The sequence below is a fragment of the Anoplophora glabripennis genome, unplaced genomic scaffold, assembly GCF_000390285.2.
Source record: "Anoplophora glabripennis isolate ALB-LARVAE unplaced genomic scaffold, Agla_2.0 scaffold31, whole genome shotgun sequence".
NCBI lineage: Eukaryota > Metazoa > Arthropoda > Insecta > Coleoptera > Cerambycidae > Anoplophora > Anoplophora glabripennis.
The window spans coordinates 1,375,267-1,384,984 of NW_019416897.1; the positions used below are offsets into that span (position 1 = coordinate 1,375,267).

General features: G+C 30.9%; 1 protein-coding gene across 2 annotated transcripts in view; it reads right to left on the bottom strand.

Annotated features, from left to right (window-relative positions):
* LOC108905724 (neutral ceramidase) overlaps positions 1-8,432 on the bottom strand; it is a 79,336-nt gene extending 70,904 nt beyond the window's left edge. Inside the window, exon 1 of one of the 2 annotated variants that reach the window (XM_018708723.2) lies at positions 8,332-8,432. The gene's annotated coding sequence lies outside the window, so the exon portion shown is untranslated. The remainder of the gene's footprint in view (positions 1-8,331) is intronic. The other variant, XM_023455643.1, reaches the window with a different exon arrangement.
* Between the last annotated feature and the right edge of the window lie 1,286 nt (positions 8,433-9,718).

The following is a 9,718-nucleotide window of genomic DNA, read 5'->3' on the forward strand; positions in this document are numbered from 1 at the left end:
AGCTAAATCGTTTTTCTTTAACAAAGTAATTATTGTTTAGGTCTTAATTAATTATTATTGATGATCTAAATAAAATAGTTTAGGATAAGAAAAATATGGATTTTGAATGAGTTACTACAGTTTTCGTGGACAAAATTTTTATTGAGAAACAACTTGCTACTTTAATAAGGTACAGAAAAATAAAACATTTTCTATTTTTAGTTAAAAAAATAATTGTTAATAATCAATAATGACATAAATGGAAAATTTATTACGATTTCGTCAGAATCATCTTCTTGGTCAATATTACATTCTTCCTGGTGGTCAGTCTTACTAGCAGCTCGAAGGGAGTTGTAAAATCCATGATTCATCGGTGGTATCAAATTAGCCTTACACAGACCCAAAAGACGCTTAATTTTTTACCATCAATTGGCAGCAAACATTGATATAATCTTGGAAATTGATATTCTTCGCGTTTGCGTGTATTTTTTGTTTGTAAGTCTAGTTCTTTATGATTTTCTCCAAAATTATACAAAAAAATACTTTATTGGGAGATTTTGGATCGCAGTGGATTTCTCTGATTTTGCTGATTTTAACAGCCTCTCCAGTAATATCTTTTTTCCAGTTTTGTTTCTCTACCATTGGTTTAAATGTTACAAAATCTTCTTGAGACATTTCTTTTACTTTGTACTGTGGGGCAGCAACTTTGGCCATTTTTATTAGACTAATCCACTGATCAAAACTATCAGGAGTGTATATAGCAGAGTGACGTTTTTTTGCAACTTCAATCACAGCATGCTTGCCGGAATAAAGAATAACCTTTCATATGCCATTTTCTTTAACACTTTTTAAAAAGATCCATAAACAACTTCCAATTTCATCCGGTCCTCTCTTCGATATTTGCTCATGCCATACATAGCAATAGCCTTGATTGCTGCCTAAATCATAAATTGTAAAGTAGTATGCGATTTTACTTTTATAATAAAAATCGCTGACTTCTGACTTGGGCGTAACTAACTCCTTCTGCAAATCAAAGCATGCTGTTATTAGAGATTTTTAAAGCTCTCGGATATTATTTATATTCTTATTTTTTCTTCCAAGCACATAACTTATACGGCTAAAGGGAAAATCCCATTTCTACAAAAGATTTAATTTTAATTTTTACGTTTTTTTTCTTTTCAATTTACGGTGGCTATATCTCAAGAATTTACAAAAAATATTCTTATACTTTTGGCGCCTCGTTAGTCGTTTGGGAGCCTATCTTCCAAAATAAGTCGGGTTTTGCCGACTGCCCGACCTGGCCAGTCCGGGCCTGTAGTAGGGTAACAGCCGATGAAACAGATGAGCTGCTTTATCTAAACTTAGAATGCATGGTTGAGAGACACTACTGAGGGTGCCGACAGTGAAGAACAGCAAACCATGTAGAAGAGTTGAATGCAACCAGTTAGTCAGGTCGCTATGAGAACCAGCAATGTTTTTTTTTTAATTAACAAAATCTGTGTGTTCCTTTATGATATGGTGTTATTATTGAAGCGTGTGGTACTGGAAAAAATCATTTTGAATTTGACCAATCGTAATGAACTCAGATAAGAAATTTTCTAACACACCCCATTCAGTTCCAACAGCTCCAAAAGTACTGATGTTGAGAATGACTGGAACTCGGTCTATCCATAAACTTAAAGTTAAGACATATTTTGCTTGAAACCGGACTACTTATTCCATTCCGTTCAAAAACGGTTATTAGTTATCAGATTTTTCCTTGAGATAAAAACAGTTGCTATTAATCCATCTAATATCAGATTAAAGTTTCCGAGACCCTTATAGGAATCAATTTTACGCCAAGACAGGAGCCAGGTTAGGTTAAAGTGAAATTTTCTGGATGAAGAACAAGCAGGATTTGAGATTAATGTCATAAAAAGTGTGGGAAATCGCATTTTTAACACTAGTTAGATGGAAGTATCACGATTACGCCAGTCGTAATTAATGTGCAGAAGGAACCACATTTAAGAGAAACATTAATTAATGGGAAAAATAACCTTTCCTCGCTTTATCCGGTTATGCGAAAAGATCCACAACAGTATACATGACCTAAGTATATATAATTTGGCAACCAAATAAAGGAAAATCATCCTAAGGCACTTATTTGTTTTAGGCCGATTATTTAATAACAGTTATTTAAATTTTAGCTCAATTTATTCGTGCATATGAACTTATGAATGTATGTACCGGGTGTCAAGGGAGTTAGTAGACAAACTATTGCTCATTAGTTCTCAGAAAATAAGTTTAAGGTTTGGGAAGGTAATATATAGGACGTCCTGAAAATAGTTGTAAAAAATGACACGCTGGAACGTTAAACTCCTTTGTCGACATTTCCATTTTTGAAACCTTTTTGATAGGGACAAAAATAATTTTTTGAGTGTAGATAAGATACGGAGCCTACAAATAATCTGTATATTGCGGATATAATTTAATGTTGCACGGGCTTTAGTCCGCAGAATAGTGGTTTCCCAGAGTATCATTAGTGAAAGAAATAATGTTACTTCAATTTTTCTCCAAAAACTGCTGCAGTTATAAAAATGAATTGTGACACAGATATAATAGTACTAATGAAACCGCACTGCTTTTTCAATGCTCTACGGTGCTTTAAAGTTAGATATAGAAGCAGAGAAATATTTTTAAAACGGCTCTGTTTGCTTGGAAACCTTATGTCTTATAAAATTTAGTTTTAATATTTTTAAATAGTAACGCTTGTTATTCTGACTGACATTGCCAGTTATTGCTATGAGACTGATGTTCATAATTTGAGTTATTTTTCTCATTTCTACTTTATTATATTTACGTCGCTCTTTTGGTCGGTGTACTTAAAAGAAAAGTATTTTATTTGTGCATGTATATAAATAAAACATCCCCTCTGAAATTCAACAAGGATTCCAGCAGTTTATTCCTTTCGCGGCACTATCTGGAAATAAAAGTTCATTTTTCACTCTTGCTTCATTTCCTGCTTTCCTTTAAGTCAGCATTGGATTTCAAAATGATTACAATGGCATGGGATTGATGTGGGTCTTCACTAATTAAAGGGGACATACGACCAAAAGAATAATATGTTGGGAGGAAACTATTTAACCACTAGACTTTATTCTACTGCCAACTAATCGGCGATTCTAGTTTTCATGGTGGTAGAAGTTTTATCCATTGTTATATAATTTCTTTTTTTTTCTTTCTTGTATCGAATTCAGTTGAATTTACTTTTCAACTCACTTTAATAATAATACAGAACATAAATATACAGAACTTTGAAAATGATTACATACAGATTTATTTTTTCCTGTTGGTAATTAAATTTCGGTAAAATAAAAAATGTTAAAACAATACATCATGATTACAACAACCGCTACATTCCGTTTCACCGGCTGAGATTAGTGTAATTTTTCGCGAGACTCTATTCAACCAATAAGCCATCGCATTGTCTCGAGCGTAGACGTAACAGTTTGTCATTGTTCAGTGTAAACGAATCAATAATATTCGTGGCGCCAAGATTTAGGGATTTTTCGTTACCAGTACCAGTCCTGCAATGTTGGTCGTCTAAGTTCGGCAGCCAAGTGGCTTATAAACATTTACAAAAGGTTCTGTATTTCTATTTAGATAATTCTGTCCTATTCATAAATTCAAATTTGAAATTGATTGCTTCCGAATCGAAAGAAACGGAAAAAACTAAATAAAATTTTCCTATATGTGTATTTCCAAGAAATTATAGATTTCATATGTTCTATTTCTCTGACACCCGGTATAAAATATATTATTATCATAGATTCCCACGTCGATGTGAAATTGTCGATTTTGAAGTAAAGAAATGAAGGTAACTACCATTACATCAGTTACCGAGCAAATATGTAGTTTTTCTGTATCGTTAAAATAACTTTGAGCAATGAATCTTTCTGGAGTATATTTTCGTCACGGAGTAAATCCATTTTTTTTCACCTTAAAGGTAAAAAAGTTACTGTTCAGTGCTATTATAAATTGCGGCATAGACTTATAACGATAATTTTAGTTATATGTCATTTTAGACAATCAACTACAACGAGTTGAAATAAGTTTTGAAATTTATTCTTAAAGGAAGGTAGGTCTTAAAAAAGAAGTCACTTACAAAAAGTTTACCTTGTAAGGCTTGCCCAAAAGTGTTAGACTAATAGTTCCTTTAATAATACCTCGGTATTAGATTTTTTTCACCTCCACTACGTGATACGCATCGGAGAAAAGTGTATGGTAGTTCATCGGTAGCAATATCAGTAAAGTCATTCTGACATCAACTGTAATTACCTCAATTTTTTTCTTAATAATTTGTTTTTTAAACACAGTTCAGTTAAATGTTACCAATTTATTTTTAAATCGAAAAAACGTAAACTTAACAGTAATAACAAAAAAATGAGTGGCTACAAAAAAGAACTAAATCAATAACAAAAGCCTAAAATAAATATTGAACATACATAATCTAAAATTTCAGAACTTTTTCTGAAGAAGAGATTTGTTGAAAAGTCAAGAAACCTAAACCGATTACATGAAAACCAGCCTTGAAATTGTTTATCCAAACATTCTATCTCAATAACAGACATAACAATTGAAAATAAATTCACTTTATGTAGAAGCACATGTCGAACACATAAACACATTTACAAACATATGTCGAAAACTCATCGTTTACTAGATACAGTGTGTTCAAATTGGATAAAAAATAATTAATATTTAAAAAAATTTCTAGAACTAATAAATTGCCTTTTTCATTTTATATGGTGGATACCGCAAACCAGTGGCGTGCAGCGAACACCACTTTTGAAGTCAAATATTGTCATTTTTTAAATACAATTCTCATAGTCAAGATATAAAAATTAATATTAATATTAAATTAATTAATAACTAGTCCAACTCTGTCTTTGCGATAGTCTCTAGCTCATTCAGATTGCTTTCCAGAGACATGTCCCAGTACCGAAGTTGGGATTCTATTTAAAGTTGCAAAGTATATTTTAAGCTACTAGAAAATTACGAAAGTGCCTTCCCGAAATTAAACACTTGCTGTATTTTAGTTCACTTCATTTTATAAGCAGAATATTACGCTAAAGCAGTAAAATATTATATATTTAAAATATAAAAGACATCAGTCTAAAATTACACTCAACGTTACTTCTCCAAATTAGCAAAAAATATTAAGGTAGGCGTTTCAAAATGTAATTTTTCTAAAAGCTTTTGGCAGCTATTAAGTAAAAACATGGCTGTTAACAAATCTGGAGAAGTACACGACTGAATAACGCATCTTTCTTGTTAAAAGTTATTTTAAATTTGGGGGAAGAAAATAACGCACAAAATATAGAAAAACAAATTGTCCAAGAAACAGCACCATTCGAATTATTGTGAATACATTTGGAGAAACTGATTCAATTCAAGGTCAAAGAAGTAAAATTTACAGTCGTAGTGGTCGTTCACAAGAAAATATTGAAGCTGTCAATGATAGTGTCACTACAGAACCAAACAAATCAATTCGCCAACGTCCACAGCAATTAGAAATTAAATAAACCACTTTATTGAATATTTGCACTTCATAGTCTAGGCGGTATCTGTTTTGACTTGGGTGAATCGTATATCCACGGAGATTTTTGGCTTTTTGGCTTTCAAATATCACTAGAAATGAAAATTTTTCTAGGCGCATAAAAAAAACGTGGGCTAACTTTTGGCGGCAAATATGTTAAAAAAATTCGAAAAATGTCATATTTTTCTTCCTATTTAATTGTGTATCTTTTCAAGAGTTGATTTTAGGCGAAAATGGTAGAGGAAAAAATTTTTGAAGTTAATTTTTTTACAAAACATGACTAGTTACAAAGCGAATGAATCATGATTATTATAGCAAAAATCGAAAAAATCGCAAAAATGGGGTTAAAAAACAATACTTTTTAGGGAATTTTTTTGGGGTATTTAAATTAGGTATAGGACCTTTATACTTGGCTCAAGAAAGCTTCATGTTATGTAGAATCATCACACCAAATTTCATCAAAATAGGATCTATAGATTTTGCATAATAATTTTGCAATCCAGATTTTGAAAAAAATTTGCAAATTTTCAAAATTTTTCACAGCAAAAACCAAGTCCCTTAGATACTTGAAAATTTAATCACATATAGAAGGGCTCTCAAACTTTCAAACTCTTTTTGAAAAATTCGAATCCGTCAATTAGGAGAGCTCTGGCGCTTGTTTAAACATTGGTCGAATTTTTGTACTTTTAAACAATTAGAATAACTTCGTGAATATTCGATCAAATCAAATTTTTTTAAAGTAGGTTTTAAAAGTTCTTGGAAAGACGCTTCTTTAAAAAAAAAAGGAGATCGATTGATCAATTAGTTACGTAGTTATAGCCGATTCAATTTCGAGCAGGCCCTCTGCTTCCCCCACCACCACCACCGTACGATTTTATTGAATTTCTCGCTTGCATAAATAACTTTAAACACGTTTTAAAGTAGGTTGCAAATGAAGAAAAGTATTGTAATCTTAGACCTGGTAAGTACTCGGAATACCAGGTCTTCGAAAAATTAGCCCGGATGTCCCAGTACATTTAGTGTAAATGACGGTTAACTTTGATCGGCTATAACTACGTAACTAATTGATCAATCGATCTGTTTTTTTTTTAAAGAAGCGTCTTTCCAAAAACTTTTAAAACCTGCTTTAAAAAATTTGATTTGATTTAATATTCACAAAGTTATTCTAATTGTTTATACGAGTAAGTACAAAAATTCGACCAATGTTTAAACAAGCGCCAGAGTTCTCCTAATTGACGGATTCGAATTTTTCAGAAAAAGTTTGAAAGCTGGAGAGCCCTTCTATATGTGATTAAATTTTCAAGTATCTAAGGGCCTTGGTTTTTGCTGTGCAAAATTTTGAAAATTTGCATATTTTTTTTTCAAAATCTGGATTGCAAAATTATTATGCAAAATCTATAGAAACGATTTTGATGAAATTTGATGTGATAATTCTACATAACATGAAGTTTTCTTGAGCCAAGTATAAAGGTCCTATACCTAATTTAAATACCCCAAAAAAATTAACTAAAAAGTATTGTTTTTAACCCCATTTTTGCGATTTTTTCGATTTTTACCATAATAATCATGATTCATTCGATGTCTAACTAGTCATGTTTTGTAAAAAATTTAATTACAAACATTTTTTTCCTCTTCCATTTTCGCCTAAATTCAACTCTTGAAAAGATACATAATTAAATAGGAAAAAAAATGACATTTTTCGAATTTTGAACATATTGTGGCGCCAAAAGTTAAGCCCACGTTTTTTTTATGCGCATAGAAAAATTTTCATTTCTAGTGATATTTGAAATCCAAAAAGCCAAAAATCTCCATGGATATACGATTCACCCAAATATGGCTTTTTGAAACAGATACCGTCTGGACTATTACAAAATACAGTTAGCACAAGAATTATTGCCATGGATTACGTCGCACATTTGTTAATAGGGCTCTTGCAGTGAAAGAAGAACAAAATTATTTTTAGTGATGAAGTTCATTTTGAAATTGGTGGATATGTAAACAAACAAAATTGTCATATCTGGGGTGAAAAATACCCACGAGTAATATTGGAACAACCAATGCATCTACAAAAAGTAACTGTTTGGTATGGTATTTGGTCTGGTGATCTACTTCTTCGGAAAGGAAGCTGGAAACGTTGTTACTGTGAATGGTGCTCGATATCAAACGATGATTAATAACTTTTTATGGGATGAATTGGAGCGTATTATGCAGAATATTTAGTTTCAACGGGATGGTGCAACATGTCATACAACAAAGGAAACAATCGATGTTTTGAAACAGAAATTTGGTAATTGAATAATTTCTCGAAGACATAATTAATCATGTGATCTACCACCATTAGGCTTCTTTTTATGGGTTTTTTTGACGAGCTTATGCTGACAATCCTCAAACCATTCAACTTTTGAAGGAAAATGTAATTGAGCAAATCACTCAAATTGACCACGTGATGGAAAATTTTACTAAAAAATTGGAGGCTTGTAGAGCTGCTAGAGATGGTCACTTGTCTGACATTCTTTTCCATTATTAACCTCAACATTTCTAATATGCAATGAAGATATCTAGTTATTTCGAATGAATTACGTGTTTTATTAAAAAAAAGTTAAAAAATTAACTCAAATTTGAACACCATATAGAATAAAAAATAGCTAGTTTAAATTTAGTAAATAAATATTTAAAAAATACTTTTCCAGGTGTACTAGATTTAATTATATATTAATCTGTAGATTATGGAAACAAATATGTACATATTAAAATAGATTTTCTGAATATATTACCTTAAGAAACGACCAATTTAGTACATTCACAGGCACTGAACTGAATAGCTTCTAGTGTTGCGTATTGGGTACTTAAAATATATTCCAAGTGGCTCGATAAATCACTTGATATCCCCATTTCGAGAGATAATTTGTTTACTTTGCTTCGTATTTACGTACAGTTTTTTTTTTTGTTTTGTCATAGCATAAAAACACTCCAATGTGTTTTATCTGGAGATGTGAAGTAGTTGCTGCTTCAACTTAAACAGGTGGATTATCTTGAAAATTGTTAAATTACTTATTACGATTTTACATTAAAAAAAATTATATGTATTTGTAGTACCTTTATATTGTACAAATAATTTTGTCAGAATATATAAAATAAACCTAAGCTACGAAATATTTTCGATCATAACTTCTCTCACAATCAAATGAGAATTTGGAAATCCTAAATACGATTTATTTATCTACATTTTAAGTTTTCAAAAAAAAAAATTGTTAGTGAAATCGCTACATGAGAAAGCAAAAAGATTTTTTGACCTGCCTTGTTGTTCTCGGGCTAGGTTCTGAAGGGGCGTGACCGCTACAAGAGCTAGGACCTAGGTTTATAAAAAAAGGAATTTGTTTAATTTTGCTTCACGAAAGTGTATTTGCTTGCCATGAAATTTGTGGGTTTTAGGACCTTAGAAAACAGTGATTTGACAGCTGAAAATTAAATATTGTGTTATAGTGTCCAGCATTGCGGGTTTGTTGTATTGATTTTCAACTGTAACATAGTTTCAGATCGTTTAAAATGAATTAAAATATCTGAAAAATAGTACAATTTTCTAGCCTTGTATCTTAAAAACAAATTGCTTGCTGACCTACACTATTCGAAAAAATACCTTTTCAATATTGTTTGTGAAAAAATTGTAGACAATTTGAATTGCGCAAAACCATGAAAATATTAAAAAAGATTTATTAATTGTAAGTTTATTTATATTTTGTCTGTGATAATATTTATAGAGATGTGCACTGAGTAGCTCCTTTGTGAATAAAAAACAAAGTTGTAAACCCACATGGAAAATATTAATAAGATAATATAAAAACTGTTATTTCGTAAAATTGAAAAAATTATAAATCTACCAGTAAAATTGAGAGAAATATAAATATACCAGTAAGCAGAATTTAGGTTAATGGGAGGAGGGATGGTTAAAAGCACTTTAGTTTTAAAAGTAGTCCCTTAATAATTATATATGTAATTTTTATGGTAGTAGATAACTTACTGTAAATTGTTTGGTCTTAAATTTAATTCCAGATTAATTAAAATTAATTTTAAATCACTACATTATACAAAAAGATTAATTGAATGAAGTTTGCCATAACCGTCACTTGTGAGATAACAGACACTTTTGAGTAGTCTCAAAAT